At 39.2% G+C, this 14476-nt stretch overlaps 1 pseudogene; it reads left to right on the plus strand.

The window, feature by feature from the left end:
- The first annotated feature begins 366 nt into the window (after positions 1-366).
- On the plus strand, positions 367-9008 carry LOC133091500 (eukaryotic translation initiation factor 3 subunit E-like; annotated as a pseudogene).
- The last annotated feature ends 5468 nt before the right edge of the window (positions 9009-14476 follow it).

A 14476-nucleotide genomic window follows, 5' to 3' on the forward strand; every position in this document is an offset into this window, starting at 1 on the left:
AAAGGAGCCTGGATGATAGAGGATGTTACCTGCAGGGGTCAGCTTCCTAAGGCACTGGGCAGGGAAGATAAGGGTGAAAGATGGATAAGAGGGTCCAAATGAAATATAATCAAATAAATGGCCCAACACCATGAGAGTACATATTATTTGCTAAATTGTCTCCTCACAAAGATTGGAGATGTTCCATTTATTCTTTTAGCTTTCTCTTCCAGCCTTCTCTCTCTAGTGCCTAGTAAAATGCCTGGAACACATCAGTAGTCAATAAGTGTTGGTGGAATAAGTGCAAAAATTAAATCAAATGAGGAAAAAATAACATCAGATCTTTTCATTCTTGTGTGCTGGAACCGGAAGCGAGGGGAAAATGGGATGTCGCCGCGTGTGGAAAGAAAGGAGAGAGGGAGGATGGCAGGGCTGGGGGGTTGGGAGGAAGCTGAACAGATCTTACTCTTTGCCCTTAGCGCTGCAGGGTAAGTAAAGGAAGTACAAAGGTATTTATTCTTTTGCTCAGCGCCCTCCTTGCTCTCCATCTAATCAGGGAAATCTGCCCACCTGTGTGGAAATGACTTCTTTAGCATGTCCTTTGGAGTCCAGATCAAAAGTCACTTCTTTCAGATTACCTTCAAAAATAACCCCGTCTGTTTCCATTCCACTTTCTGCTTTCCCTGCCAACCAGACTTTGCAAGATTATTCTGCTTGTGTTATTTACAACAAAATTAATTTCTACCACATGATACAGAGATGACAGACAGATAATCCTATGGATTTAGATGTATGGAAAGAAGAAATTTCAGACCAAAGGAATAGCTACACGAAGCCTGAGTGACAAAGCTGGAGATCTTTAGGGAAAATCTATTAGTTTAGTTTCACCAGGAAATAGGGTTGGTCTTGGACGTATTCTTCAGTCTTAAATTCAGTATTCAGTATGTACTAGGGAGCCACTTGAAATTTTTTCCAGAGAAAGGAACACAATCAGACTTGAACTTTAGATATGAGAAGCAGGCAATAGCATAGGCTGGATAGCTGAGAAATGGAAGAACTAGAAATAGGATGAGAATCACAAACTTGATGTTGCAAAATTAATTGGGCAGGTGCTTCTCTGTGTGGAGCTTGTCATAAAAGAACTTAAATCATGTTGGTTTGTATTTGTTTACATACAGATCTCTAAAAACTGTTTTCCAGCTGTAGTTTGGGGTGTTTTCCTTGCCCCAGTGATCAGTAATACCAAGTAAGGAGTTCTTCTTACACTCAATACCCAATAAAGTTCTCTCGCTACCTATTAGAACAGACATTAGCCAAAGAGAGAGGAGACTTTTGGGCTCTTCTTTGATTAGCGTCCTTTGGCTAGTCTGTGGGTTTTTTTAAATTTCAATGATTTACTTGATTTACTTATATTAGCTCCTGACTTAAGAAATAATTGTATGACTTTATGAGAAAATGTGTTTAAGATCCTTGGAGCCAGATTCTCACAAAATGGATGTGGCTATGACGACATCTCCTTTTTAGTGTTTTCCAAGCTGTAAATGTGAGGTGATGTGATGGTGGTGGTGTATGTGTATGAGGTTGGGGTAGTGGAGGAGTGGAGAGGCTAGACAGTGGTTACTCTAATTTAAGGAAAGAAGGAGCAAGGACCAGTACAACAAGGCTAGGGACCTCTAACTAAACTGAGAGATCTAATTTGCCATGGGAGGGACGACCTATTCTCTTTTGAGTGGTAGATCACAGAATCAGAAAGTTGTACATGGAAGGGCCTTCAGATTCGTCGGATGCTGTTTTATTAAGAACAATAATAAGGGGGAAAAAAGGTTCATGCTTGGCATTGGACTAGAGTGAAAAATAAGGCTGTCATTTTTTAAAGTTGTGGTAAAATATACATACTGTAAAATTTACCATCTTGGGACTTCCCTGGTGGCGCAGTGGTTAAGAATACACCTGCCAATGCAGGGGACACGGGTTCGAGCCCTGGTCCGGGAAGATCCCACATGTCTCGGAGCAACTAAGCCCGTGCACCACAACTACTGAGCCTGCGCTCTAGGACCTGCAGACCACAACTACTGAGCCCGTGTGCCACAACTACTGAAGACTGAGCGCCTAGAGCCTGCACTTGGCAACAAGAGAGGCCACCGAAATGAGAAACCCATGCACCGCAACAAAGTACAGCCCCTGCTCGCCACAACTAGAGAAAGCCTGCGTGCAGCAACGAAGACCCAACACAGCCAAAAATAAATAAATAAATAAATAAATTTATAAAAAAAAATTCACATCTTAACCATTTTAAAGTGTACAGTCATTTCTTTTTTATCTAGAATAGTCCAAAGTTTGTAATGTAATTTTAGCAGATTAAACATACAGCTTAAAATTATTTATGTAGGATTCTCCTTTTTCTTGACAAGATGGTGGAATAAAACTTGACTACTCTCATAGTATACTTTTTGGACTAGCATCTGTTTACTGGGGCTTGATTTTCTCTTCTTAAAGGCGATACAGGATGGAAAAGAAGGACTACATGGGAATTGGATCTTTTTAGTGATATTGCATGGGAGTCTTTGCTATGGGTGTACACAGAGACCTTTATTCTGGTGATATTCCTCGTGCTTTAAGAGAAGGGACAGTAGTTGTAGTATTTCAAACAGAAACTAAACCAACTAGGGAGAACTTTGAAAAGCCAGAAATTACAAGGTAAATGCAGTCCAAGAGGGATGGTCCAATGCTATTTAACTCCCTGGCTGAAAAGCATAGTTTTAGGTAGAAGTATTTACCTAGGCTCTACAGCTTGTTTCTCAAATGTTTTATTTCCTTATTCTCTACGTTCCCCCACCATCACTTCTATTTAGATATTTTTTTCCTAACCAACACCCACATTCAACTCAAATACCACAGATATACTGTACGTCTGTTTATGTATTATATGTTCTATATAAATCTGTGCTTTATACATCAGAAAAATAACTTTTTTTGCCCCCAAGAACCACTCCCTAGGGGGCGATATTGCCCTCATTGAGAATGCAGGCTCTATAGTTGCACTGGTTCCAACATGAAGGTGGCAATTACTCAGCAGAATATAACTACTCTTTTCTTTTACTTTATTTTTTTGAATTTTATTTTATTTATTTTTTTATACAGAAGGTTCTTATTAGTCATCAATTTTATACACATCAGTGTATACATGTCAATCCCAATCTCCCAATTCATCCCACCACCACCACGACCCCCCGCCACTTTCCCCCCTTGGCATCCATACGTTTGTTCTCTGCATCTGTGTCTCAATTTCTGCCCTGCAAACCAGTTCATCTGTATCATTTTTCTAGGTTCCACATATATGCGTTAACATACGATATTTGTTTTTCTCTTTCTGACTTACTTTACTCTGTATGACAGTCTCTAGATCCATCCACGTCTCTACAAATGACCCAATTTCGTTACTTTTTATGGCTGAGTAATATTCCACTGTATATATGTACCACATCTTCCACAACCATTCGTCTCTCGATGGGCATTTAGGTTGCTTCCATGTCCTGGCTATTGTAAATAGTGCTGCAGTGAACCTTGGTGCATGTGTCTTTTTGAATTATGGTTTTCTCTGGATATATGCCCAGTAGCGGGATTGCTGGATCATATGGTAATTTTATTTTTAGTTTTTAAAGGAACCTCCACACTGTTTTCCAGAGTGGCTGTATCAATTTACATTCCCACCAACAGTGCAAGAGGGTTCCCTTTTCTCCACACCCTCTCCAGCATTTGTTTGTAGTTTTCTGATGATGCCCATTCTAACTGGTGTGAGGTGATACCTCATTGTAGTTTTGATTTGCATTTCTCTAATAATTAGTGATATTGAGCAGCTTTTCATGTGCTTCTTGGCCATCTGTATGTCTTCTTTGGAGAAATGGAGACCTATTTAGGTCTTCTGCCCATTTTTTGATTAGGTTTTTTGTTTTTTTAATATTGAGCTGCATGAGCTGTTCATATATTTTGGAGATTAATCCTTTGTCTGTTGATTCGTTTGCAAATATTTTCTCCCATTCTGAGGGTTGTCTTTTCGTCTTGTTTGTAGTTTCCTTTGCTGTGCAAAAACTTTTAAGTTTCATTAGGTCCCATTTGTTTATTTTTGTTTTTATTTCCATTACTCTAGGAGGTGGATCAAAAAAGATGTTGCTTTGTAGTATAGTCTGAAGTCAGGGAGTCTGATTCCTCCAGATCCGTTTTATTCCCTCAAGACTGCTTTGGCTATTTGGGGTCTTTTGTGTCCCATACAAATTTTAAGATTTTTTGTTCTAGTTCTGTAAAATATGCCATTGGTAATTTGATAGGGATTGCATTGAATCTGTAGATTGCTTTGGGTAGTACAGTCATTTTCACAATATTGATTCTTCCAATCCAAGAACATGGTATATCTCTCCATCTGTTTTATCTTTAATTTCTTTCATCAGTGTCTTATAGTTTTCTGCATACAGGTCTTTTGTCTCCCTAGGTAGGTTTATTCCTAGGTATTTTATTCTTTTTGTTGCAATGGTAAATGTGGGGTGTTTCCTTAATTTCTCTTGCAGATTTTTCATCATTAGTGTATAGGAATGCAAGAGATTTCTGTGCTTGAATTTTGTATCCTGCAACTTTGCCAAATTCATTGATTAGCTCTAGTAGTTTTCTGGTGGCATCTTTAGGATGCTCTATGTATAGTATCATGTCATCTGCAAACAGTGACAGTTTTACTGCTTCTTTTCCAATTTGTATTCCTTTTATTTCTTTTTCTCCTCTGATTGCAGTGGCTAGGACTTCCAAAACTATGTTGAATAATAGCGGTGAGAGTGGACATCCTTGTCTTGTTCCTGATCTTAGAGGAAATGCTTTCCGTTTTTCACCATTGAGAATGACGTTTGCTGTGGGTTTGTCGTATATGCCCTTTATGATGTTAAGGTAGGTTCCCTCTATGCCCACTTTCTGGAGAGTTTTTATCATAAATGGGTGTTGAATTTTGTCAAAGCTTTTTCTGCATCTCCTGAGATGATCCTATGGTTTTTCTTCTTCAATTTGTTAATATGGTGTATCACATTGGTTGATTTGCATATATTGAAGAATGCTTGCATCCCTGGGATAAACTTGATCATGGTGTATGATACTTTTAATATGTTGTTGGATTCTGTTTCCTGTTGAGGATTTTTGCATCTATATTCATGAGTGATATTGGCCTGTAATTTTCTTTTTTTGTAGTATCTCTGTCTGGTTTTGGTATCAGGGTGATAGTGGCCTCATAGCGTGAGTTTGGGAGTGTTCCGTCCTCTACAATTTTTTGGAAGAGTTTGAGAAGCATGGGTGTTAGCTGTTCTCTAAATGTTTGATAGAATTCACCTGTGAAGCCATCTGGTCCTGGACTTTTGTTTCTTGAAAGATTTTTAATCACAGTTTCAATTTCATTACTTGTGATTGGTCTGTGCATATTTTCTATTTCTTCCTGGTTCAGTCTTGGAAGGTTATACCTTTCTAAGAATTTGTCCATTTCTTCCAGGTTGTCCATTTTGTTGGCATACAGTTGCTTGTAGTAGTCTCTTAGGATGCTTTGTATTTCTGTGGTGTCTGTTGTAACTTCTTTTTCATTTCTAATTTTATTGATTTGAGTCCTCTCCATCTTCTTCTTGATGAGTCTGGTTAATGGTTTATCAATTTTGTTTATCTTCTCAAAGAACCAGCGTTTAGTTTATTGATCTTTGCTATTGTTTTCTTTGTTTCCATTTCATTTATTTCTGCTCTGATCTTTATGATTTCTTTCCTTCTACTAACTTTGGGTTTTGTTTGTTCTTCTTTCTCTGGTTCTTTTAGGTATAAGGTTAGATTGTTTATTTGAGATGTTTGTTGTTTCTTGAGGTAGGATTGTATTGCTATAAACTTCCCTCTTAGAACTGCTTTTGCTGCATCCCATAGGTTTTTGATCATCGTGTTTTCATTGTCATTTGTCTCTAGGTATTTTTTGATTTCGTCTTTGATTTCTTCAGTGATCTCTTGGTTATTTAGTAATGTATTTTTTAGCCTCCATGTGTTTGTGTTTTTTTTTGTTTTTTTCTCTGTAATTGACTTCTAATCTCATAATGCTGTGGTCAGAAAAGATGCTTGATATGATTTCAATTTTCTTAAATTTACTGAGGCTTGATTTGTGACCCAAGATGTGATCTATCCTGGAGAATGTTCCGTGTGCACTTGAGAAGAAAGTGTAATCTGCTGTTTTTGGATGGAATGTCCTATAAATATCAATTAAATCTATCTGGTCTATGGTGTCATTTAAAGCTTGTGTTTCCTTATTAATGTTCTGTTTGGATGATCTGTCCATTGGTGTAAGTGAGGTGTTACCGTCCCCCAGTATTACTGTGTTACTGTTGATTCCTCTTTTATAGCTGTTAGCAGTTTCCTTATGTATTGAGGTGCTCCTATGTTGGGTGCATACATATTTATAATTGTTATATCTACTTCTTGGATTGATTCCTTGATCATTATGTAGTGTCCTTCCTTGTCTCTTGTAACATTCTTAATTTTAAATTCTATTTTATCTGATATGAGTATTGCCACTCCAGCTTTCTTTTGATTTCCATTTGCATGGAATATCCTTTTCCAACCCCTCACTTTCAGTCTATATGTGTCCCTAGATCTGAAGTGGGTCTGTTGTAGACAGCATATATGTGGGTCTTGTTTTTGTATCCATTCAGCGAGCCTGTGTCTTTCAGTTGGAGCATTTAATCCATTCACGTTTATGGTAATTATCGATATGTATGTTCCCATTACCATTTTCTTAATTGTTTTGGGTTTGTTTTCGTAGGTCCTTTTCTTCTCTTGTGTTTCCCATTTAGAGAAGTTCCTTCAGCATGTGTTGTAGAGCTGGTTTGGTGGTGCTGAATTCTCTTAACTTTTGCTTGTCTGTAAAGCTTTTGATTTCTCCATCAAATCTGAATGAGATCCTTGCTGGGTAGAGTAATCTTGGCTGTAGGTTCTTCCCTTTCATCACTTTAATTATATCATGCCACTCCCTTCTGTCTTGTAGAGTTTCTGCTGAGAAATCAGCTGTTAACCTTATGGGATTTCCCTTATATGTTATTTGTCATTTTTCCCTTGCTGCTTTCAATACTTTTTCTTTGTCTTTAATTTTTGCCAGTTTGATTACTGTGTGTCTTAGCATGTTTCTCCTTGTGTTTATCATGTATGGGACTCTCTGTGCTTCCTGGACTTGGGTGGCTATTTCCTTTCCCATGTTAGGGGAGTTTTCGACTATAATCTCTTCAAATATTTTCTGGGTTGTTTTCTCTCCCTCTTCTCCTTCTGGGACCCATATAATGCAAATGTTGTTGCATTTAATGTTGTCCCAGAAGTCTCTTAGGCTGTCTTCATTTCTTTTCATTCTTTTTTCTTTATTCTGTTCCGCAGCAGTGAATTCCACCATTCTGTCTTCCAGGCCACTTATCCGTTCTTCTGCCTCAGTTATTCTGCTATTGATTCCTTCTAGTGTATTTTTCATTTCAGTTATTGTATTGTTCATCTCTGTTTGTTTGTTCTTTAATTCTTTTAAGTCTTTGTTAAACATTTCTTTCATGTTCTTGATCTTTGCCTCCATCTTTTTCCGAGGTCCTGGATCATCTTCACTATCATTATTCTGAATTCTTTTTCTGGAAGGTTGCCTATCTCCACTTCATTTAGTTGTTTTTCTGGGGTTTTATCTTGTTTCTTCATCTGGTACATAGCTCTTTGCCTTTTCATCTTGCCTATCTTTCTGTGAATGTGGTTTTTTTTCCACAGGCTGCAGGATTGTAGTTCTTCTTGCTTCTGAAAGAAGGTATTTTCAATTCAATGCATATGGAGCTTCTGCTAGTGATGGAGGGTCGCCTGCAGAGGTGGGGGACAGCTGTGGCTCACTGTGGGGACAAGGGCACTGGCAGCAGAAGTTCTGGGAAGTACTCCTTGGTGTGAGCGCTCCCAGAGTGTGCCATTAGCCCCACCAAAGGGCCTGTAGTCCATAGCTACTCTTTTAGAGCACTGGTTCCAGCATAGGATAGAAATACTGAGTTCACTCTGGGAAAGCTACCCTCTGAAATCTTAATGCTGAGAGACTGAACATGCAAAGAGACAATGGCCAGACAGTTGGATTCTCACTCACCACCTCTACAACAATCTGCCCAAAGTGGTCAGGACTTGGTCAATGATTGCCAGCTTTGCTATTTCTGCCCTTTCTTCCAACACAGAACTACTCAGAAAAAGATGAATATGCTCCTTAATTCAATCTTATAAGGTGCTCCACTTCTAGATAGCCCGCCTCCTGTTTTCCCATACCAATAATCTCCAATTCGAGCATCCTGGAAGCCCCACTTCTTTTCACTGTAAAGCATTCCCACTCCCCTGCCAGCCTTTGAGTCCAAATGTCAAGCTATGGTGGCTGACTCCCTTGCTATATTAAGCTCTGAAAAAATAGCCTTTGCTTGTTCTCATTTGGGTAATCTTTGTTTATTTCCGTAATATGGAATGAAGATTGCAGCCATGGAAGACCTTACATGCTTAAAAAGACACCATAGATAATAACCACTTCTCCATTCCAGTGTTTGAGTAGCATGCATGGCTCATCCATTGGTCTCTGTTTTCTTCAACCACCCCAAAGGCTGTTATAACATTCTTTATCTTGTCCTTTTTCAGCACACTATTTAAATAATTCAAGTGATTTTTTTAGCCATTTGGCTACAGCAGTGATAACATTCAAAGATGTCTGGAACTGCAGGCAGGTGCCAAAAGAATTAGATAAGTCACTCAATAGGAGTCTTATACATACAAAAACTCTATTACTTAGTTTCTTGAATACTTACATGTTAACTTGGATTTTGATACAGTCCAGAAAAAGGCTCAGTGTTCAAGTGACTACTTCCTGAAGATTTTATTACAAATGTTTTCTCTTTAGAGTTAAGACTTTCTGTCACATCCACCAGTATATTAGCATTAATATTAATATGCCAGATAAACTAAAAAAGATTTCAGCAGTAACAGAAAGATGAATTGTGAATTTGTTTAGAAGATTGATTTGAAATCAGGTCATGTGGTCTGAATTACAATGCAAAGACCACCCAAAGTCTTTTGGATAGAAACTAGGTGATGGCCATGAATATTGAGAAGAAAACTTTATCAAAGATTCCTCAATGGTGACTAATGAGTCTGGCTTCTACTAATGGAAAACCAAAAAATTTCAATATGCCAATTCTATTATGTAAAATACAATATATATTTTAGATTTTTATTTCATTATTTGTTTACTTCGTTTTTTCATATTGTTGTTGACTTCTAATTTAATTTTGTTATGATCAGAAAACAGTTTTTAAGTTTTTAAGACTTATTTTATGGCCAAGCATGTGGTCTATTTTAGTGAATATATAATAGGAACTTCAAAGAAATTGGGTGTTTTCTAGTTAGCCAATATATTGTTCTAAAAATGTCAACTAAATCAAAGATTTGCTAAACTTGTTCAGATCTTTTAGACTTATTTTTTGTAATTTTATTTCATTAATTGGATGCTAAACTATTCTACTACAGATTTTTTAAAAATATTTTGAGTGTAACTAATTATTTACATTTAGCTTTAATTCAATCAAGGTTCATACTTCTTGAGATGCTACTTTGCCAGGCAGTGTACTGGGAACATCACAGTGAACAAGTCAGGTCCAATAGGGGGATCACAGCGTTTACAAACAAGTTGATCATTGCGAATCCATCCAAGCTTGCTACCAAAACCCAAGACCAAATGTCAGAGATGATTAAGCTTTACTGGCCCCCAAATAGCATTCTGGGGGGGAGGTGGGGGAGATTAGACCTCCCAGGGGCCACGTGAATGTGCTGGGTTATGGATCTGATGTTTAGAGTTTGGTAGTCAGTCCTCTTGGCTCCTTCCTGTAAGTACCCTTCCTTCTGTTTCCCTCCCTGGTCTTGCTGTCTCTTCTTTTCCACTGTCTCTTCTGTGTCACGGTATCCCCTTAAGGAATATCTCTTTCAAACCAGTCCCCAGAGGTGAAGTCCCCGCCTCCCCACCTCTTGCTCCTCTCTCAAATTCCATCTATTCTGTAAACAGCTTCGACTGGAGGTTGACAGGATTGCTATATGCATTTTATCAGGACTTTTGAGGCCAGAAGCTTTTATTTGATTCTTAAAAGTTTTGCCAAATACACCTGGTGCATACCTCTGTCATTCCTCTTACCATGGATGAAATAAAAATTCACATTCTAAGGCAAGTTAAGGAAAATTTAAGCATAATATTTTTCTCTGTCCTTTGGCCACTTCTCTCCCCTCTACTGTGCATTGTATACCTGCATATGCATCAACCACAGTTCCCCATCGCCAGAAAATACCTGCTCAACCATAAAGAGCAACATTTTTCTAACATCAATAAGATAACTCCCTAGGAGATAACCTTCTTAATCTTGTAAGGGACCATGATGACCCATGACCCACTACTCACTTTGTACTTTCAGATCTGGATTGTGCAAACTATCGACATTTAATGTACAGCCCTCTATCTCAAAAAGCAATACAACTGTGCTTTGACCTCTAATGGGAGGAACAGTTCTTGGAGCTTTCTGAGAGGCTGTTCCTGGTTTATAATCCTCAATTTGGCTCGAGTAAAATTCTCTATTTCTTTCCTAGATCAACTGACTAATTTTTTTTCGTCGACACCATATTACATTGAAATGATCTCTTGACTTTCTGTCTCTCTTACGCTGCTTTGACTGTGGCAGACATGTGTTATTAATATTTGTATTTCCAGAAACTACAACAGTGTTGGACTTGGGTGAACTCAGCAAAGTACCAAAGCTATAAACACAGAAACACCAGCTTCTTCCAGCCAATCAACATACCACCTGGAAGGCAGCGTGGAGAAGAGAAATGAGGAAAGATTTTAAAGTCTGACAAGCCTGGGTCTGTCATCCAATTACTGTATGCCCTGGGTCTTTTTTTTTTAAAGCTACTTCACAGAGTTGTGGAGATTTAATGAGATAATAACTGAGTAATCTTGGCTACTCCCTGAAGCTTTCAGATTTATCTACATGCTGGTGTATCTCTTCAGTTGGGATCTCTCTGCTGGATTCTGAGCCATCTGGAAGTCCTCGCCTGGATGACTCAGAGGCCTATCAAATGCAATTTAGCCAAGAGTAAGTTAATTATTAATTACTGCTGGCGCTACCCCAGCTCATCCCTGACCCCCTCCACAAAGTTCCATCCTTTCCCTCATGCCCCATTTCAGTGAGAGGTATCGACACCACATTGCCCAAGCCAGAAGCCCAGGGGTCCTCCTTGATGTCTACTCACTCCTTACCCCACACAGCGACCTCTTTAGCATCTGTTTTATTTGTCCACATCCCTCTAAGCTCACTCCACCTTTTTTTAGGCTTTCCTCTCTTCTGATTCAGACCACCCTACCAGCATCCTCTGTACGGCCTCTTGTCTTGTAATTTCACTCCAGTGCAGCCTCTGTTACTTTCTTGTTTCAAATTGGTGGCTTCTCCTGCTGCAGGATAAAGTACAAATTCCTTATCGTGAGCTGGTCTCTGCTTCACCTTCCTTCTTACTTCACCTTCCCAACCTCCCACCTACACCAAGAGACTTGCATTTCTAAGCTTGCCCTTCTCTCCTTTGCTTCCAGATCTTCAAACACAATACTCCCTCTGCCTGGTATTCCGTTCCCCATGTTTTTCATCTGGCTAAATTCCAATCAACCTTCCAGACTCCAGTGTCATTTCTTCTAAGAAGCCTTGTCTACCACCTGTCCAAGTGAGTTGCTTTGCCTCTGTGCTCCTAGAGAGCCTTGTGTCTCACTTCTTTTTAACAAAACACTTGTCACTCTATAATGTAATTATCTAATGTAATAATAGCTAAGATTTATGGACCCTATGTTATGTGCTGGATGTTCTTTTAAGTACTTTACTTGTATTAGCTCACTTAATCTCATGATAATCCTATGCAGTAAGTGCTGTTATCATCCTCACTTTGCAGACGAGGACATGGAAGCACAGAGAAGTAAATATTTCTCTCAGTATCACACAGCCAGCATCCGAACCTAAGAGGTCTGACTCCAGAGTCCATATGATTATCCACTCTGGATTTTTGTATCCAATAATCTCTGAGGATTTTGTCTATGTTGTTTACTGAGGTAATTCCAGGGCTAAGAATAAAGTCTGGCATGTAATAGCTGCTCACAAAGTGTTTACAGACTCACCGAATAAGTAAATACTAATTCATTTGTGTCTCTTCCTTCTGAAGGGCCGGGGACTGGGTTTCACTCTGTGTATTCCCAACAACTAGCCTGGTACCTCGTACATAAGAAAATCAGTAAGCTTGTCTCTGTGCATAGGTTCACTCGGAGTTCCAAGATTCCACTTCTCCTTTGTGCTTTTCTAAGACTTTGCATCCACCCTGCCACGCCATAGCACACTTTGCTGCATGTCAATTTTCAGCGTGTAGAAAAAAATCTGGTCAGCTGCTGCTTGACAGCTGGAAAAACAGAGCTACACTGGAGCCAAACAATTTTGTATCTAAGGGAAGTGGGGAGGAGAACCTCCTACCTTGTGTGGGTATGTGGGTGGAGGGCTGAATCACTGAGTTCTTTGAATTCCTTGGAAAAAGATAACTCAAAGGAATATTACACGACATGGAGAAATAGGAAGGAATAAGCAGAAACATAAAAAGGATTTAAATGTTGAAAAATATGATCTACAAGGCTAAAAATAGTTGCAATCAAATTTGGAGAGAAGAAAGCTGGGGTCAGCATTCCAATGCCTTGAGGGGCCATGCATGACTGAGAGCTCCAATTTGAAAGCTGCTGAGCAGATGTTCCCAGGCCTCGCGGAGGAGAGGACTGTGCAACAGGCCTAGACTGACCTTGAGAGGCTGAGACAGGGGGAAAGGAACAACTTTGCTAGGGGAACGACAGCCTGAGCTTCTGCAAAACATTATAAAAGAATATCCTCGAGTTCTTTGTGACCCCACCCAGAAGGAAGGGAGGTGACAAGTAATGATGGTATTTCCTGGGTAGTAGGTGTATTTTGCACTTTTCCGCCTAAATGAGCACTTTAAAATTCCAATTGATTTTTTACATGCATTGCAGAATTTCTCTAGAAACTTTGAAAACTTTGGGTGGAATAGGGGTGGGGAGCAGGTTAGACTTTCATGGTCATGCCACCAAAAACCCCCAACAATTATCATGTCTTATCTCCGGCTCATTTGGTAGTTATTATATGAGAGACAAGTTGGGATAGTGAGAGAATGGGCAAGGGCTTACTCAGGATATGCCTCTTTGTCTTTTTTTTTTTTTAATTTTTTTTTGTTTTGGCCTCACCACATGGCATGTGGGATCTTAGTTCCCCGACCAGGGATCAGACCCACACCCCCTACATTGGGAGCACAGAGTCTTAACCACAGGACCACCAGGGAAGCCCCTCTTTGTCTTCTTTTGAGCAGTACTTTGCAAGCTGTATTGTAAGGATGATTAAAGAGGTATCGAAAATAAGTAACACACTTACGAAAGGGCAAGTGGTAGGCTCCACAAATCGAGTGGGTTTATCATTAGTATTGTTTTCGGCTAACATTATTTTCTTAATTTTCCAGCTAAGGTTTCTGAGGTATTGCCTTACCATGAGGAAAACTGAGTAAGGTAGATCCCAAAGTCAGAGGAGCTTATGATTAGAATGAAGACACTGAATTGTTTTCCCAGGTGGGCTCACTGGCTAAAAGGGGATTGTGAGAAGCGTGTCTTCCAAGTTTGTTCCACAGCCAGTGTTTGGGCTCTTGAGAAGGGAGGTGCCATAAGTGTATTGTAATAATTAATGCCCTAAGGGAGGAGGGGAATTGTATGAGAAGATGTATTCTCTAATTCTTTTGTGTACAGTTCATCTTTTCTGCCCAAGAAGAATGGACACACTTTATGGGCAGGGACCATGTCTTCTAATTTGTATTTATAAACTTTCTTTTTCTTTCTCAGAGTTTTCAGGAACTAAGAAGGGACTTACTGATAAACCAAATCCAGAAATTCAAGTTACTTGTGTTGCTAAACATGTGTAGAATTTCATATAAATATAATTCATAAAATTATATTTGACAAGAATTTGATATAATTATCAAGAGTTTCTTTCTATCCAATAATTTTGTGCAACACCTGGTATACCACGCACAGTGGCAAAATATAACAACCCTCAGCCTTGCAGAGACCTCTACCCTGCAGGTGGAATCTCCTTCCTGGATCTCAGAGTTTCAAGGATGCAGTATGCCTGCCGCTCTACCCCTGAGGTCCTGCTATCCTCTTCAGACCTTATAGCTGCTTTGAGAGAGGTGTGGCCAAGGCATTCTCACTTTTGAAGGGAGTGAAATAAAACAACCTGGAAAAACCAGGTTCTCTGATTAAAGTCCATGGTTTCCCAAGAAGAGCCTCTGTTTCTCCCTGCACTACTCTATTGGAGGCATTGCTGGTGGACAATTTTCAGTA

Source organism: Eubalaena glacialis, chromosome 1 (genome assembly GCF_028564815.1).
Source record: "Eubalaena glacialis isolate mEubGla1 chromosome 1, mEubGla1.1.hap2.+ XY, whole genome shotgun sequence".
NCBI classification, from domain to species: domain Eukaryota; kingdom Metazoa; phylum Chordata; class Mammalia; order Artiodactyla; family Balaenidae; genus Eubalaena; species Eubalaena glacialis.